The sequence below is a fragment of the Varanus komodoensis genome, unplaced genomic scaffold (assembly GCF_004798865.1).
Source record: "Varanus komodoensis strain SLA01 unplaced genomic scaffold, ASM479886v1 scaffold29_1, whole genome shotgun sequence".
In the NCBI taxonomy this organism is placed as follows: Eukaryota; Metazoa; Chordata; class Lepidosauria; order Squamata; family Varanidae; genus Varanus; species Varanus komodoensis.
This window is the reverse complement of record NW_025335759.1, coordinates 6,779,545-6,797,345: the sequence shown is the minus strand read 5'-3', so window position 1 is coordinate 6,797,345 and position 17,801 is coordinate 6,779,545. Positions and strand designations below refer to the sequence as shown.

Here is a 17,801-nt window from a genome sequence, read left to right as displayed (position 1 = left end):
TACTACTCATAATTGTTTATGGGTTCTTTAGATGTCCCCGTAATTTTGCTTCCGTGCCTAAAGAACACTTGTGGTACATTTCTTTAAAATATGGAAAATGCAGCATTTGAGAAGCAACCCCCCCCGCCCACTTTTCACTTGGCTCTTGAACTACAGGGCTATACCAGAGTGCCATCTAGAGGTTGCATGGTGGAAAAGCAGAAAAGAAATGCTTGACATGTATAATGAAACTGAAAGTAAATACACCAGATTAATGCAGTCTTAATGGCCTCCTGAAAAAAAGTTCTGACATTTCTTGGCTGCCAAACGTTCACCTGCTGATTTTTACCTGATGAAACAGAAGGACTGTCTGGTCCAAGATAAAGAACCTTAAGAAGGAAGGGAGAGCAGAATAAGGACTTTCAGGCTGCCTGACCAAAGTTGGCATCCGGACACAGTCTGCCCCGTGATGGTGAGGTGAACTGCATTTCTAGTCAGAAACGAGCATCGTGTCATGGTCTAAACAACAGTCAGTGGCAAATGCACAACACACAAGGCACAACCAATGCACGTTTTAGCCCTTTACCATATATCTCTGGGCCTTCTTAGGGGTTTACATTTTGACAGGTAGCCTGCAGAGATCTTTGGAAAAAAATATGTGCCTCCAAGAATAAACCCTGTGACTTTCAAAGATCTCTGTGGGCTACCTGTTAACATGCTCATCTCTGAAGAAGGCTCAGAAATATATGGTGCAGAACCTAAATGTGCTGAGCTACTCCGAGGAGTGAAAGGTTGTGCTTTGGGTCTATGCCTCTCTTGTTTACTTTGCGTTCTGCACTTTATTGCCTGAGGCAAAATGGCATCTCTGCTGTGTTCCAGGCACCAAGGCCAGCTGGACCAGCAGCTGAATCATACTGGAACACTGGCAGTGGGATAGGGTCCTCCAGCACACTTGAGGGTACCAATCTAGTTTATGGGGCCAAGCACGGGTTGAGTGGGAGATGCACCCCACCCTTTAGCAGAAGGGGATGGACTGGGAGCTCAGGAGAAGCAACCAGGGATCTGCCACCACCCCTACCCAGCACCTGCTGGCGGCAGCAGCTGCCTCACTTTGTCTAATGGGTGGGCCAGCTCTGGAGTCCTGTAATTTTCTGTCGCAGGGTATGGCAGCATCCTTCATCTGCCGTTTAAATCTGACCCAAGTGCTTCCTGTTGCTGACTCCAGAGCACACCTGCTGCAGTGGAAAATGCTGAGAGAGAGTGCCGAGGTCAGCCAATTCCCTCCCCAGAGGTATTCCAGGATGTTGCCCTGTTGCGGGGGACTTGCCGATCCACTGAAACAAACACGTGCACAAAATAAATAACCACATAAAAAGTCTGTTTGCGTCAGCCTTGGGAAAATGTGTGTACATCCGGGGAGAGTTTACAAGATTTGTTTAACCCAGAGGTAGCCCTGAGGCTCGCTTTGAAGGCTTGCCAGTGTCTCCAGGGGGAGCAGGTAAGGCTCCTCAGGAAGGCAGCTTCATGCTTCCTGACTTCACAAGATGCGTCCTTTCAATCTGTGTCAAAACAAGTGATTATTCCTCCAGCAAATTTCCAGTCCTTCTAAGGCAGATGTGTATGTGCAGCGCAGGACCCGTTCTTTACTCGTCTGGGTCAGTGGTCCAAAGCAGACTTCCCCTGGCCTGGTGCCCCCAGGTGTAGTAGACCCCTGGCTGGAGGGGATGGAGGTTGCTCTCACAAAGCCAGAGGGTTTGCTGCAGTGGCCCTGCTCACAAGCTGTTGCGTAGAAAGAGCCAGATGGCTGTCTATCTTGCACAGTGTTTCCCACGCTGAAGCCCTGGCAGAGCCCCAACCCAGAGGCTGGAGAGGTTGCAGCTTGACCTGGAGACCCTTTGCCACCGCTTTAGTGACACTCATCCCCTGCTGAAGTTAGAAGGGGCACCCGCGAATGCCCTATATGCCCGGATGTGAGCACCTGGTGGCCTTCCCAGCATCCCTCACCAGGGCTCAGGGGAGATACTGATTGATTGATTGATTTTCTATACTGTCCTCTTACCAAGAGTCTCAGGATGGTGCAGAAAAGATACAGCCCAACAACACCAGAACGGACAAAGCTGCTCAAACCAGCTGCCTTGAGCTTTGCGGAAGAAAGGACAGAGTCTTGGACTGGAGACCTGGGAGATCCAGCTTCTAGTCCCCACTCAGCCATGGCGCTCCCAGGGAGGCTCTGGGCCACTCACTACTCACTCTCAGCCTAATCCACCTCATTGGGTTATTGCACTCAGGACAGGATGGAACTCTGCAAGCTGTCTTGGGTTCCTCACAAAAGGGACAAAGGCAGGATATAAGTGCCTTATAATAGATAATGTAAATGTAAAAACTAAGTTTGAGGCCTCTCTGCCTGAGGCATGCAACCTAGAGCTTTCCCAAGTCGTCGTCTTCCATTTTCTTTGTGGGAGAATATACTGTCTTTCATCTGGGTGTTTTGTTTTGTTTTTTTCTGGAGTTTTCCCCTCTGCCTTTCTGTATGTACCTTGTACGTTCCACTATTCGATACAAGGTGGTGCTGTGGCACAGAGTGGAAAAGAACTTCATAAAAGCTCCCCCCACCCCACCCCCCAAAAAAGTCTGTGCATTTATGCCTCATGTAGAGAAGTGTTAGGTAGCATTTTCTTGTACTGGATGCAATTCTGTGAGCACACTTTATCTAGGGTTGCCATCTTTTTAAAGTCCGCCTGGGAGTTTCACATCTAAGAGCTTCTCTGTGTGAAAAGCTTTGGGATACTTTACACAACATGGGTGTCCTCCCAGAGCCCCTCCAGCCATTTGAGAGCTTTCCTACACGAGACATTCGCTGTGCTGCTCTGATTCCTCGCTCACAGTAGGGTGAGGGCCGTTTACACAACAATCTAACCATCCCGGGGCCTTCCCTGTGTTTTCTGAGCATTTCTGCGCTGTTGGTTAGAATGTGGCTCTTCAGGGGAGAGAACACTATAACATGCCACAGAATGGTGGTGTATTTTTGTGCACATCGCCACCCTGTGGCTGCTTCGGGTAATGCAGAGAAAGGCAGAGAAAGAAAAGCCCTGGAGGAAAAATGTTTGAAGGAGCGGATCTTAATCTTGTAAAGAATGTGGGAGCAGGAGCCTCATGGAGATGTCATCCTTGATTGTTTTTTTTAGAGTAAGGATAATGCAGTTTATTCCTGGAAGATGCCAATATTACCTACAAAAGGCTTGTGTAAATTCTAAACCTCGCTCTATACCACTGTGCCACCTTGGGCTGCGTAAAGGAATATAGACAATGTTTAGAAAGACAGAGAGAAAAATTGGGCAATTTTGAAAAAGCCTTCCTTGAGTACCTTTTGCTGCACAGCTCATCATTTCTGCCCACTCTAAGCACATTCCAACCATCAAAATCATACAAATCATTTTTGTAATCCTAATCCTTACCTGGTGCACATCCCTAACCCTAATATAGGGCTAAAATTCCATTAATAATAGGGCAATTTTGAAAAAACCTTCCTTGAGTACCTTATTCTGCACAGCTCATCAAAATGAAGCTGTTGCACTACAAATAAATCTGTGTTTGAAACCTTGGTGAGCATTTTATATTACATCTCACTGTACGTTTTCTTTAATATCTGTATGTCATTTAATGTTTCTCCCACTTTAAACATTTTGTTGTAAACGAAGCTTGTGTGCTTGTTTTAAAAAGAGAAAAACCTCCATGTGTTCATGACAAGGACTTTAGCATATTATCAGCTACAGCTGATTGTTATTTAAAATACATTTTGTTGCTTAAGGCAAAAGCCAATGCATAGAAGCTACCAGGCGTGTTTCAACATTGCCAGTGGGTTAGAAGCCTTCACTGCCTGAGGCAGCCTGTAAATGTAAGGCTCCCAGGACAGGTGTGTGGCGTGCCAGGACAGCACCACTCGCCTGGACTGATCACCTCACTCCATCTAATAGCACGCTGACCCCTAAGATCCGTCTTTGCAGCTACCTGCACATCAGTCTTCTAGAAAAGACACAGCAGCTCTGGATTTTGTAAAAGCGAAGTTGACAGCCCCACCAAGTGCCCCAAATTTCTTGGAGGATGACTTATTTGAAAAAGTCTTACATGTCATGGGAAGTGGTCGAAGAAGCCCACAGATCAGTCCCGACTTTCTTCTGATTCTTCTGGAGCCAATATCATCCACAAGAGGGCATTCTGGTTTTCTAGAAAAAAAGATGTCTCTGTGAAGAGCTGTCCAGATATGCCTGGTAGCATAAAGATTTTACATCAGATCAGATCAGATCAGAGTGCTAGTTTCCCTTCTAGCAATATTCCATGCTATGGAAAGATGATTATTTACACATTATTTTTCATTCTAAACCTGCCAGTTAAAATTGTAACCCTCTGCCCCCACACCACTGCCTGCTTTTGGGCCAGGTTGGCTAATTCACAAGTTTTCATTTCAAAAATAAAACTTTCATTTTCTTTCTTTTTAAAAAAAATATTTTTATTAATTTCCAAAACCATTCATTTTTCTTAAAACGTATCTTTTCTTTCTTGTTACCGAGTTTCTCAAGCCACACTAGTGAGAAGGGAAGGCATTTCCTACATATGGTCCTTCAATTAGTGTGTATGTGGCTGAACATACGAGTGTGATAATTTTGAACATAGTAAATTTTATTCTGAGTTGGAAGATTGGTCTAGTACTGGTCCAGTAATGGGGTGCACAACCTTTTTTCTGTTGGGGTCCAGGGGTGTTGGGCAAAGTATTAGAAATATTCCCCTCCCCACCACCAAAAAAAAAAAAAAAAAGTATTAGTAAAAGAGCTCTTTCAGATGGTGTTTCCAACTTGGGCATCAAGTCTGTATTCCCAGGATAGCAGGACAGGTGATGCAGTAAACCTCTGCAGAAGCCCCTTGCATCTCTAAAGCAGCAAAAAGCTGGATTGATGTTCCCAAAAGCCAGTGTCGATGAAGAGAGTTCAGGCAAGCAAGAACATGGTACACCTGGTTGAATGTTGAAGGAGCGAGTCACTGAATCCAGGAGGGATTGCACTTCCCAGAAATGGCAATCAAGCTGGAACCCTGGACAGTGGCACATGGTCATTGCATCACCAGGTGCAGGCTTGCTTTTCAATGCGTGGTGTTGCTATGCAGCACAGGAAGCTGCCTTATCACAGGGCTGGCTGCTCTTCTGTCTACCCTGGCATTGACTCACCTGACTGGCACTGACTCGGCCATGTTCCAGAAGAAGCCAGGGTTCTGACAGCACATGAACCTACATTCAAGAGTTGAGTGTAGGCTGGTGTTGAACAGTAGGTAATCAGTGAAATGTGGGTTATTGTGTTGTCTGAGCCCAGATAAGTGGTTTGTTAAGCCACGCACAACCCACAGTTCACAACCCAACAACAAACCATGGACTCTCTTCATGAGCTGATTGTGGTTACCAAAATATAGGCTGTTAGCATGGCTGGTCCAGATACCATGATAACCCACCGCTCAGCAACAATCCATGATTCATTGACAACCACACCCCACACGCAACCCTCACTCATTCTTTGAATGTGGGTCATTGTGTTGCTTGACCCTAGTCAGAGAGAGGTCCTCTTCTCTATCACCTGTTTCCTGGACCCCTTAAAGTACCATTCACTGTATGTTTAGATAGAAGAAAGGCCTACAATTCTCAGTATGCTGGAAATTTGCAGCCTTTCTTTCTGTCTGAGTATGTACAGAATTGGCCTTTTAATTGATGCTATCAACTGGACCTGGGACTTTTTTCATGCTAAATCTGTGCTTTTCTAATGACACTGAACTATGGTCCCTCTGGAATAGTCCAAGATACTTGTGAGAGAAAAGCACAACAGGATGTTAGTCCTCGTGGTTGTGACAACTGCCCAGTAATACATAAACAGGGAGCTCCAGTCCTCACGAAGGTGCTCAAATATCCCAGCACTGAAGAATAAGTTTCAAGAAGAGCCCTGAGAAAATCTGACTCCAATGATTCATCTCTCCCTTAGGCCATTTGTGTGAAAGGGTTTAAAGAATTAAGGAGCAGGTTGACCTCACAGCCCCTCCCTAATACCTCACTGTCTTCCTCTTTAAAGAAGTCTTCTCTGTGAGTTACAGGTTCCAATCCTAGCAACGCAGCATTGGGAAGGGACCCCAAAGGTCATCTGAACTGGCCCAGGAAATCAGCACCACAGAGGAGACAGGATCTGTTTTTCTAGCATGGGGTTCAAGTGTCAAGAAATCTTCCCTGGCTTAAACCACGCTGTGGTTCAAAGCACAGCTTCATAAAACCCAGCTTTATCCCTATCCCTGTCACTCTGGCTTTCCACTCCCTGGAACTGCAGCTATCTTTCCATGGTCCGGAAGGAAAAAAGCAACAGTAAGAAATCAGATCCAAGCTTGAGAGCAGGCACCTATTTCTTTTCCATTGTGGGTCTGGAGCTAATTTTAGCCGTACTTGGAGCAGAGCCATTGAACTCAATGGTCTTTCAATGATTCCTGATTAACTTAATTCTAGATCTGATGCACCATATTTGCCATGCTGTGAGCCACGCAGAGCCCAGATATGGGCTATTGTAGCGGCATATAAATTCATTAAACAAGCAAGCAAAAGTTTGGTTACAGAATCTGGAACTAGTGGGTGGGTTGCATGGAATTCAAACCACAGCTGTGAAATAAACCTTGTGCATATACCTCTGTGCCAGCTGTCCCAGAGATGGTGCCCACTAGATGTATTGGGTGACCAGTCCCATCATCTCTGGGATGATGGGAGTTGCAGTCAAACATATTGGACTCTGGAGGACACCATGGTGGGGAAGACTGTAAAAAGCCTCACCTGGACTTTTGGGGAACAAAGTGCTAGCAAAGGTATGTACCCTCTCAAGCAAGGCAGGCAGGCAGGCAGGAGCTGCAGTCCCTGACTCAGCAGGAAGATTGCTGAGTGTTAGAAGAGGTGCCCAGTCCACATTTGGTTTGAAGTCAAAGAGAGCAGGTAGTGACCTGGATGTTTGCCTATCTTCTGCACGATGCTGTGGTATCGCACGTCTCCATTCAGATTCTAGGTATCATTTCTCAATATGCGCCCATGCAGGTACATTTGCATAGAGAAACGCTAGGTGCATTGGAGCCCTTTTCCCCCTCATCTCTGGCCACATGTAAGTGTCTGCCCTAGATTCCTTGCCTCTGGGCAAGGGGAGGTGGGAAAAAGAGGACTGGGGCCAGATGGGTGTGCTGGCTCCCATCCAGCTGTGAGCATTTGAAAAAGGAAGTTTGTCTTCGTGACTCGTGAGGGCCCTTTTCCCAAGCTGGTCCTGCATCCTCCTTTGCATATGACATTCACTCTTTGAAGGGCAATTAGCAAAAAGACACCTAAACAGCAGGCTGAAGAGGCAAGGGCACTCCTCATGGGTCACACAGCTGTCTACACCCTGGTAAGTGTATCTCTGTTTTAATAATAATACTAATGATATCTTCAGAATGTGCATCCATCTATCCAAATTGGCCTATGCAAATTCTGTGCAATTGTCTAGCATCTTGTGCCCTCTTCTGGGGTGATGCATTTCCTCATTTTCAGTGATTCATAATTAGACTCCTGACTCTCCTTGAATGCTTGTGACATCTCTAGCACAAAGCAAATGGTTAATTATGCAGTGGCAATATAATCCCAATGGAACCAGGAAATATCTGTCCACAGAAGACTTTACTTCAATGCCTGGGCAGGGAATCAGGTGCAAGAAGAGTTATGAGCTTAAGAGAAGCTCAAGAGGTTTTGGACCCCTGCCAATTTGGACCTCCGCCTTGGTTAAGCACCCACAGCTGTCCTGGGCATCCAGAGCTCCAAAAAGGCAGGGATTGCAGGCACGGGGCTGCCCAAGTCTCTATGCCATCTGAAGAAGCAGGAAAGTCAGCCTCCCATGACCTCATGGATTGGATCCAAGAAGACTGCCTGGCCCAACCCTGGAGCTGACGAGGTTTGACAGGCAGGGCTGTGAATCAGGAAAACCTTCTTCCCAGATAACAAAAGAAACGGCTGAGTCAGCAATAATTCTTACCCTTTCGAATCATAGCGGCTTAAACTGTTTGTTTGCTTGAAAAATATGCCATTGACTGGGAAACCTTTGTTGCAGTCAAGTGCTCAGTGTCTAAGACAAGCTTAGCTTTCTCCAACCTTCTGCCCTTCAGATGCATTGAATTCCTATCCCTACCAGGCAGCATGGCCCGTGATGGGAACTGCAGATAGACACATCCAGAAGACATGAGGTCTGGGAAACCTGAGATAATTCAATGGGGAAAAACCTGTTTTATCTTGTGAATCACCGGTGGAGAGACGCCAAAAGGCAGCCTCACTCTTAGAGGGCTGTGTGTGGTGGGATGCATGTTTTAGAGGATCTGAGCAGGATTTACAGAATTACCCCTTGCCGTATGCTTTGCCTTATTGGGGCAGTGTGCTGAGCTTATGCTGGGTTATGTTTAAAAATACTGTTCTTACAAGCAGCAAAAGCATTCAGTTTGTATACAGTCCGTGTTTAGAAGGGCAAATCATGGTAAGTGCTTAAATTTCTCACCCATGGGCTTCTGAAACAAAGTCAGGGTGTCCTCTTTTTAAAGGGATGCCAGGTAACCATCCTCTGCTGAAGACCTCTGTTATTTGAAAGGCTGGTCAGTCCAAGTCCAGTCTGACTTCATAAGTATCATAAGAAGAGAGGGCAGCAGGCATATGAAGCTGCCCGCCAACCCTGCGCACCTGGATGGCACCCAGAGCAGGTACACAGGATGTCTGATCTGAGAGCCCGTGTGGCGTAGCAGTTAAGAGTGCAGGGCCTGGACTCTGGACAACCTGGATTCTAGTCCCTGCTTGGCCATGGAACCTACTGGGTGACTTTGGGCCAGTCACAGACTCTCAGCTCAACCTACCTCACAGGGCTGTTGTGGGGATAAGATTGAGAGCAAAGGAAGCGAATGATGTGAGCCACTTTGAGTTTGTAAGAAAAAAAGCAGGATATAAATCCAATAAATAAATAATCACAGTGTTCTGCCCTGTGGTGAGAGGGACTTGCCTGCCTGCCCCTTAAGATCTGAGGCAGAGGCCCTTCTCCGGGAGCCCTCCTTGAAGGAGATTAGGAGGGTGACTACCCGGAGAAGGGCCTTCTCTATGGTGGCACCCCGATTGTGGAATTCGCTCCCCAGAGAGTTTCGCCTGGTGCTGTCACTTTATTCTTTTCAGCACCAGGCTAAAACCTTTTTATTTTCCCAATATTTTAAGGTTCGATTGTCATTTTAATATGGGTTTTATTTTTCACTGGTTAAGAATTTGATTGGGATGCTGTGTTTTGCTTCGTTTTGCTTTATTTTATTTTTATCTTTGTCTTGCTGTTAAACTGTCCTGGGACTAGGTAAGGGTCAGTCTGAAAACGTTTTAAACAAACAAACTTGAATTATGCAAATTATTCCAAATTTGCATCTATCTATATAAATTAGCACGTGCAAATGTTATGCAAGTTTGTGTCCTCTTTTGTGGCGATGCATGATTATCTTATCAGTTCATAAGTGGTTCCATGCTAAGCTGAGCACTCCCAGGGTTGCTTGCTCTCTTTTGATGCAGAAGGGCAGTGAAGGCTGGGGCAGAGAAACAAACTGATACCACCCCCATTTGCAGAACGGCACATGCTCAGCCACAGGATCATGATGACCACAGAAATAGCATGGTGCCAAAGCCATTTACCTGGGAATAAGCACTACTTGTTTATTTTTGAAAAGGATAATATTTTTTCAAAGTAAAATAATAAAATGAGCATTTGTACCAGTGCACACGGCTGTCAGCTGCCCCTGACTGCAAAATATTTTTGTGCAAGAAGAAAGGCTGCTGAAACAAGCAGTCAGCTCTCTCCGGAGGGTGCGGGGGGTGGGGGCAGAGTTTCTATGGTGGCCCAAGTTCTGGTACCAGCCCAGCTCCCTGTTCTCTCCATCGCCTCTTTGGGTGGTCATCTGGGTTCCACCCACCCTGAGCTGCAGAGCCCTGGGTTTTGCCCTCAAGCGCCAACCTAGGCAATCCTCACCAACAAAATGAACTCCGAAGAATTGGGACACAGTGCCTTGTTTCTTGGAGCCGGGGGTCAGACTAGATGGCCCAGGAGACCCCTTCTGGCTCGCTCTGTTTCTATGTTTCAGTATTTGCCTTCTGAGCAGGCCTCTATGTGAGGGGAGACATGCACCCTCCTTCTCTAAAGGTAGTCCTTTCCTTGAAAGATGCTTCCTTGTAAGGGTTAAAGACCCATAAAAGTTGTTGCTCACCCTTACTTAGCACCTGGACGGCAAACAGAGCAGCGATATGGGACACCAGGCCACAGTCTCCCACAGTATAGTGGATTGGCCTGCACTTCTAATTAAACTCTAAAAATAATACATCAATTTGTAAATTCTTCACATAAGTTAGCAAATACACACTGTATGCAAATTGCAGTCCTTTCTTTACCTCTCTTTTGGTGATGCATTTCCTATTTTTTGGCAATTCTCTAGCGACTGCTCTATGCTGAGCTCATTTTGTGCTGATTTCTTATTCCTCATTAAGCTGCTTAAATCAGTGATCCAGTTAAACCTCAGAAAACCACTTTGTTTTACCCTTTAGGTATGAAGAGCACTGATTGTCCCTGATCTTTCCAGCATTATCCGCTTCATTGCTTAACAGCTGCGCCCAACCAGTACCGCCTCTCGGTGGGTCTGCTCCCGCACTCTTGGCCAGGTGCAGATTCTCCATTGAGGACAGAATCCCATGCAAGTTTAAGGGAAAGACATCCTTTTTCCTGGGAGCTGTAGGCCATTTAGTTGCCTGAACTTTCATGGGACTGTGCCTGAAGGAAGCACATGCTGATAGTATAGTAGTGGAAAAGGCTGTCTCAGCAGATGATGATGATGGTGGTGATGATGATGATGATGATGATTGGATGGAGGTTGGATGGCCACTCATCAGGGACGAGGTTTCAATACAGATTTCCTGTATTGTTGGGGGTTTGACTAGATGACCTCTGGGGATCCTTCCACTTCTTTGATTCTCTCATACAGTCTCAGGGGCCAGCTATACTGAAGATTCTGCGGTTGTATAAGTATGTGGGAGAGTTTCCCACATTTCAATTTATTTTAGTCATTTTAGCCAGAGGCCATAACAAACAACTAAAAATTGAAAACAGAGTATGTAAACCTTCAAACAATAAACAAATAGAATCTTTCCAATCAAGAAAATCCTATATCCTTTGTGTTGATCCAAATGAAAAACAAGGATGTGGACTTCATTAAATTTCTGCTGTGTTCTGGCCACAAGGAAAGTCAAGGAAAGCTATGGCTTGTGTAATCTATTTGCTATAATTAGTGGGCAAGGCAGTGAGATCCACAACAAAATGTTGCAGCATGGAGTGCAGCTGTCCAGGGCTCAAGACAGCTGGTGACACATAGCCAGTCATTTTATTTTCCAGTATACTCCATTTCATTCCTTGTCTCCAGTTTTCTATATTTTTTTCTTCCAGCAGGCACTCTGCATTCTACCATCTCTTGCTGGGATACATTGATTCCAAGGCTCATTTCTAGCCACAGCCATGGAGTCAGCTTAATGTGGAGTCAAGTTACATATACACAATCTAGACTACAATAGACTGTAAAGAACATTAAAAACATAACTGATGTCCAGTTTGCACAGGAGATCTCCGACCAACAGCTGAGTACTTTGACTCAGTTTGCTTGACTCTCAGAGGCTGAAGGCCATTGGAGGAAGATTTAGCGCTCTATCAGATTTTCTGAAATTCTAACAATGGTAAAGGCAATACCAAATAGTGGGAGAAATACCAAAAGATAATTGAGAATACACACAATAGGCTACACAGGAGAAATATGGAGGAATGATAGTGGTAGTAAGGAAAGAAGAGACTGCTGGGCATGTTGAAGGCAGATTATTTTTCCAGAGTTGTGGCATTCATTCTTGAGTTTGTGGAATAGTGGCACACCTGAGGTTTTTGCACGCACTTCTTCCTCTGTTCCAGGCCTATTTGAGGCCCTGTTCCAAGGGGAAGCTGGGGCAAGATGCCTGAAGGCTCCAGGTGAACATGCTTGTTTGGTGTATCATGAGTTTATCACAAGAGGAAAAGCAAATATAAACACAGATATATAGTAAGCTTCTGCAGGGGCATAGTAGTAGCTTCATAACTGGGTATCTAGTTCTGCTAATCATGTGATCGCTTTTGGTGTCGCTTCATACAGATCTTATAAGGAGCCAGGAAATGCATGTCTTCGGCATTCTTTCACAATATGTTTGATAGTTTGCACATCGGCGCCAACAAGGAGAATCTTTCCCTCCCTGTTGATACAGAGCAGAGGCGCTCCTTCCAGTATCACATCTATTTCTACTCAAGTTCATCCAGACAGAGTGAGGCAGGTGATAGCCAGGGAGTTTGGGTTCACTAATATCCAAGCTGCAATAAGGCAACTTGGACCATTCCTCTCTCCAGGCATCCTTAAGATTGAATTGGACAGATGTAAGATAAACGGCTGTTTCCCAAGCTCTCCTCTGAGATTTCAGCCTTGTGATGGGCTGTGTAATATCCTGATGAATAGGGAGGTCCTTGCTTTTCAGCATCCTTGACCATAACTGAGCGAAAGCAAGTTGTCTTCTAATGTGGGGTGGCGTAATGTTGCCGAGTACTGGTAACCAGTGCTTGCTGGCTGAGCAAGCTGATCCATTTCTATTATTTTGCTTCCTTTTTCTTCTCTCTCCCCTCCACCCCCAGAATCATCCCTAAACTAGATCAAAGTGAGTCTGATCCCACATTTTCTAACTTGGAACTGGAGGGAAGGCAAAAGTCCCCCTTCAAATTAGGGATTCGGAGAGCTTTGCTTAGCTTCAGAATTCATGCTTGGTATTCTGAGAGAAAGCATCCAGAAGCTCACCGACTTTATAGGTGTAGCTTTGTAATTTTTGGTTTTGGGCGCAAAAGTTCTTCAGTTGGCTTTCTCTTACAAAGGAAAATAGGCAGTTGTTCGCTTTTTTTTCCCTATGAGGCACCTTCATGGACTAATGAACCAGAGAGACACATTCTTGCCAGTTGTTTCAGCTGGACATGAAGCAAGACAAAGTAGTTTCTCTTGCCTGTTAATCTTTCCCAGTCATCTTCCCACCCAGCGCAGCTTTGCTTTTTGGGTTAGTGAAAGGGTTTAGAGAGGGATTGAGGACAGAGTGGTCTCCAGTGGTGCGATCAGGAAAATGAAAGAATCACATGGTGGAGAGAAGGACCATGGGGCAAGAGAAGTGGAATGTCTTTCAGCGTTGCCATTTGTCCTTTTATCCCCCCTGAAATGCTCCGTTTTTTCTCAACCATTTACTACTCTCAATGGACTTTTGAGAACTGGACTGAATCCCCAAAAGGCCAGTAGAAAAGCCCTTTCAAGGAGCCTGATTTTGTCCCAATCATAAACTCTCAGACCTTGGGCCACTGACCGTCTGCCTCCTTTTGTGGCTTAGAAACAGTGCTTCTTAAAGACACAGAGGGCAGCATCCTAGCTCCCAGACTTCCTGATCACACCCCTCATTTTTATTTTTATTTTTAAAAAGATGGGAGTCCACCAGAAGACCCTCCAAATGATACCCACAGCTGTCTTGTTATTCTCCGAACCCATTCTTGTTAAGCATGGCCGGCCCTGCTCTCTATTGGTTTCCTTGGAATGTATCGCCCTGACATTAAATCAATGAAATTTTCTAGAGAGAATTTTTATCAAGAGAAAGGTCTCTCTCTTACCTTTTTTAAATGCCAGCAGGAATGCAGCAATGATTCAGTGAAGTCAAGCAGCACCAGGATCCCATCCTTGTTGCCAAATGTTAGATCTTGCATGTAACAGGCCAAAATAGACTGAAGAAAAACAAACCGGGAATACTTATTAAAAATACGGCATGCAAGGCTGTTGACATATTTTTACACGTTTAAGGCAGAATGCCTTGGAACTGCACAGCACAGACTTAGACCAAGCCTTTATGGTTAGTTTATCTCATCCTCTGACAACTTTCTCATAGGCTCCCTCCCTTCTTGAGGCTGGGAATCACCCTCTCTCCATTCATCCCTTATCTAAGACCAACCCTTCTCAGATGTGACTCAGGTGCTCATCCTTAGCCTGGTTCCTTCTTGTTCTCTAGGAGCAGTTCTCCTAGAACTACATATACACAAGTTTCCTTTGTAACCTGTATTTGTAAGAGCAAAGGAGGCACCGTCTTCTCCAACACGGGATTACTGAGACGGCTATGCCTCCTCTCTTCCTGTCTGCTTCCCCTTTCCACTCCCTCAGCTTTGTGCATTTTAGAAGACCAAAGTGCCTCCCCTGGGGCTCGTCACTGGCAGTAACAGCTCTAAGCTAAGACAGGTATTTTTGGGCCCTCTGGGCCCTGACTTTTTGATTTTGGCCCTGCTTCTTCTTCCTTGACCCTTCTGGGCTCTGAAATGCAGCTACTGAGGCCTTTTCCGAAATGAAATTCAGCCTTCAGACTAGAAGAGCTTGAGCACTTTTGAAGCAGAATATAGAAATGATTCTGGAAAAACTCATGAACTAAATCCCCACAATCCTCAGTCTGGCATGATTGCAAGTCATGCTTTTTTCTCTGACTTGTGTTTCTTTTCCTTTTTTCAGGGGCTTGGGGATTGCTGATGTCTTTGACTGCAATTATTATTTTGGTTCTAGTATTTTTTTGGCAGGTGGGATGTCCTGATTATTAATTTTGATTCTTGTTGTGTTGTATTTATTATTGTATCTTGTGAGCTACCTTGAGAAGGGTACCTTTGTACCCTAGAAAAGCGGCCTAAAATAATAAAAACACATCTGTGAAATGCCAGAGGGCATCCATGAGTTGTGCAGGATTCATCTGCTGCTGAGCAAAGTCAGCTTGCCAAAGTATCCAAGCCCTGGGCTCTTCCTTGAGATCGACAATCTGTGATTTCCAAAAGGTTAAAAATAGGCTCGGTTTCAGCCCCTGTCTCTTTAACACCCTTGACAAGATTCCTTATTAATAGCCTTATTATGTCACAATGCACCCAAAAGACGCTGCGTGCCTATTTTTGCCCACTTCTCTAATCCATCAGTTGTGCTGTGCTGTCCTCTGCCAGCTGTTGGGCAGTGATGCCACTTGGCAAGACACGTTTAGAGAAAGTGGTGGAGCCAAGAGACCTTAATAGTAATAGAGAAGGTCCATAGATAGAGCACTGAGTAAAGTTGCCCCTTCACCTTTAAGTCCCGTACAACTCATGGCCTACTTGTGAGTGCAGGCACATTTATTTCTGAACCCCGCCAGGGTCCTGGTGAAAGGCGAAGGTCAGTGCAAATATTCCCACTGATCCCCTGGTAGCCATTGCAATATTAGAGGCATCTGAGCCGGCCTCACATGCCTGAAGGGCTGTCAGGCAAAGGTTCTGTTGCTCCGGCATAGTGGTAGATGAAGCCGTCAGTTTTGCTTTCTCCTGCAGTCAAGTACTTTAACTCTCACGCTCTTTTCATCCCAAAGATGGAGAAATTTACAGACCGAAAATGAACTGAAGCAAAACAGTTGCCCATTTCACTGGCTAGTTTCAGCAGAGACACCTATTCCCAGCTGATGGGCTGACCATCTTGTGCCCACCTACCATGTCACTATTAAAGATGGGAGCTGGTCAGAAAACAAGTGACAACCCTGAACAAACACTGACTATGTAAGGAGTCAAACTCAATTTTTAAAGAGCTAAGCAGCTGAATTTCTACAACTGGACAGGTATGGCTTCTTTCCTGTTTGAATATTTTGAATCAAGTTTGTTCTTTCCCATTTATGGTGGAAAATTAGAATTTAAATTCTTATGCAAAAAGAATTGAACTGAAATTCTCACCCATTCACAAATTCTCTCCTGTGTCAGTGCTAGCTGGGAAGAATAAGAGCTGTAGCCCAACATGTCTGCAGGGCACTGAGTTTCAGAAGGCCACTATTAAAGGGCCAGTCCCACTGCTCTCTTCCCTGCTTTTTTCCTTGCAGTATTACCACCAGGCCTGTCCATGTGGGATTCATTACCCCGTCAAAATCCTATCTGAATAGGTTTCTCCTTCTAGCAACCTACTTTTCAGAAAAATTTCAGCAAAGGCCAAAATTAGTTCCACATACATACCCTAAAGAGAACATTTTTATTCCAATGAACCCTTAAATCCATCTTCTTCAGCCTGGGCTCCTGAGAAGTCATTAGGCAATCATTTTTTCACTTCCCAGGAAGCAAGTCATGGTCAAGAATGATAGAACAACAGTCCAGCAACATTTGGGGGTTTGAAGTTGGTAAAGCCTGCTTTTAAACTAACATGCCAAGTCATCTTGGTACTATGCTCTAACCACTACACCACACTGACTCTGATTCTCTCTCTTCTGTACTTCAGAAACAAGTCACTTAACAACCACTTCACAGGACCTGCACAGGAACAAAACAAAGCCTCAGGCCAGCAGAGTCCATGAAAAGTCCAGAACCACAAGAGCCTCATAGGGGATGGTTCTCCACGCTCCAAAATAAGTAAAGACAACATGTACAGGGAAATAAGTATCTCCTCACAAGGAAGCTGAGTGCAGAGGGTCAGATCTTGAGATCAGATCCTCTGTGAAGGCTGCTGCAAAGTACAAGTTTGTTCCAGGGTTTACCCAGGTTATTTCAGTGCAGCAAGTCCCATCATCCCCTGTAGGGCTGGTTCCAGGTTTGTGTGGCATCCTGGGCAAGACACAAGCCTGGAGCCAGCCTAAGAGTACAAGAGCAGATTTTCAGCGTGTTAAAGGCAAATTCGCAAGCTGTGTTTCATTGTAAGCTGTGCTGTTTAAAAGGGGGGCAAGGGATATTTAAGGGGGGCAGAGTCCCCCAGCCCACTCCTGGCTATGAGCCCAGCAAGAGGCCCTCCACGAGCCGCCTCCTGCCAGGAGCCTCCTTCTCACCACCATTTTGCCGGCTGCTCTGGTGCCTCGCTCTCTTCCTCGCCAGGGCTTCCGCTCGCCTGCTTGGCGGGCACAGAGCCAGAGCCTGAGGGTCAGCCATACACTGCTCCTCCTCCTCCTCACCTTTCCAGTTGCCCCGGCCAGAGCAAGAGGCAGGTGAGCAAGTGGGTTGCCATGGCGACAAGGAAGGTGCTCATTAGCAGGCCTCTGCCAGGTCGCAGGCCCTCTGTGGATGCCTGGCCAAGCTTGCCCTTGACAGGAGCAGCTGTCCCAGGCTGGAAATAGCTTGTTAGCAGGAAGAGCTGTCACAGCATCTTCCCAACTGCCCACACTATTGCGGGGTCTCCTGCATCCAAAACCACAGACACCTACCTGATGGAAAAGTGGCCGTTGCATCATTCAGAAGGGACACCTGAGCATCCCCACCTTTCTCCAGAAAGGTGCTTTGCACACGTACCAAATGCGCACAGCAAAGCTGTCTGCCGTGTTGCTGAAGCCCTGTTTCACTGTGGCTTTCCCTTCCCAGCACCTGAAGAACTTACCTTTGGGCAGAAACAGGGAAAGGCAGCGGATCAGGGTTGCCACAGCTGCCTCCACCTGAGCTCTTGCGCATATTCGCCCCTAGCCCAGAACCTGATCAGCGCCGCCAGTGATACCTTCCAAGCCTGCTCTTGCCAATGCGCAGCTTCCACAATGCCGATTCTGCAACTGTTATTTATTGTGTTTTAGCACGAGGTTTGCTTCAATTTTTGCTCTGGTTTCTCTTTAGATCCTATAAATATAACACAAATACACAGACACAGACATGCATATAAATATAGCGACCTGCAGACATAGGGCCTGTATTGTTACCAGTCCAAAA

At 45.8% G+C, this 17,801-nt stretch overlaps 1 long non-coding RNA gene across 1 annotated transcript; it reads right to left on the bottom strand.

The window, feature by feature from the left end:
- Positions 1–3,193: 3,193 nt before the first annotated feature.
- LOC123025871 lies at positions 3,194–17,594 on the bottom strand. The gene is made up of 3 exons (XR_006415204.1): positions 17,482–17,594; positions 13,764–13,874; positions 3,194–4,202 (listed from the first exon to the last, which is right to left on the bottom strand). It is a non-coding gene; the product is annotated as an uncharacterized LOC123025871 (long non-coding RNA).
- Between the last annotated feature and the right edge of the window lie 207 nt (positions 17,595–17,801).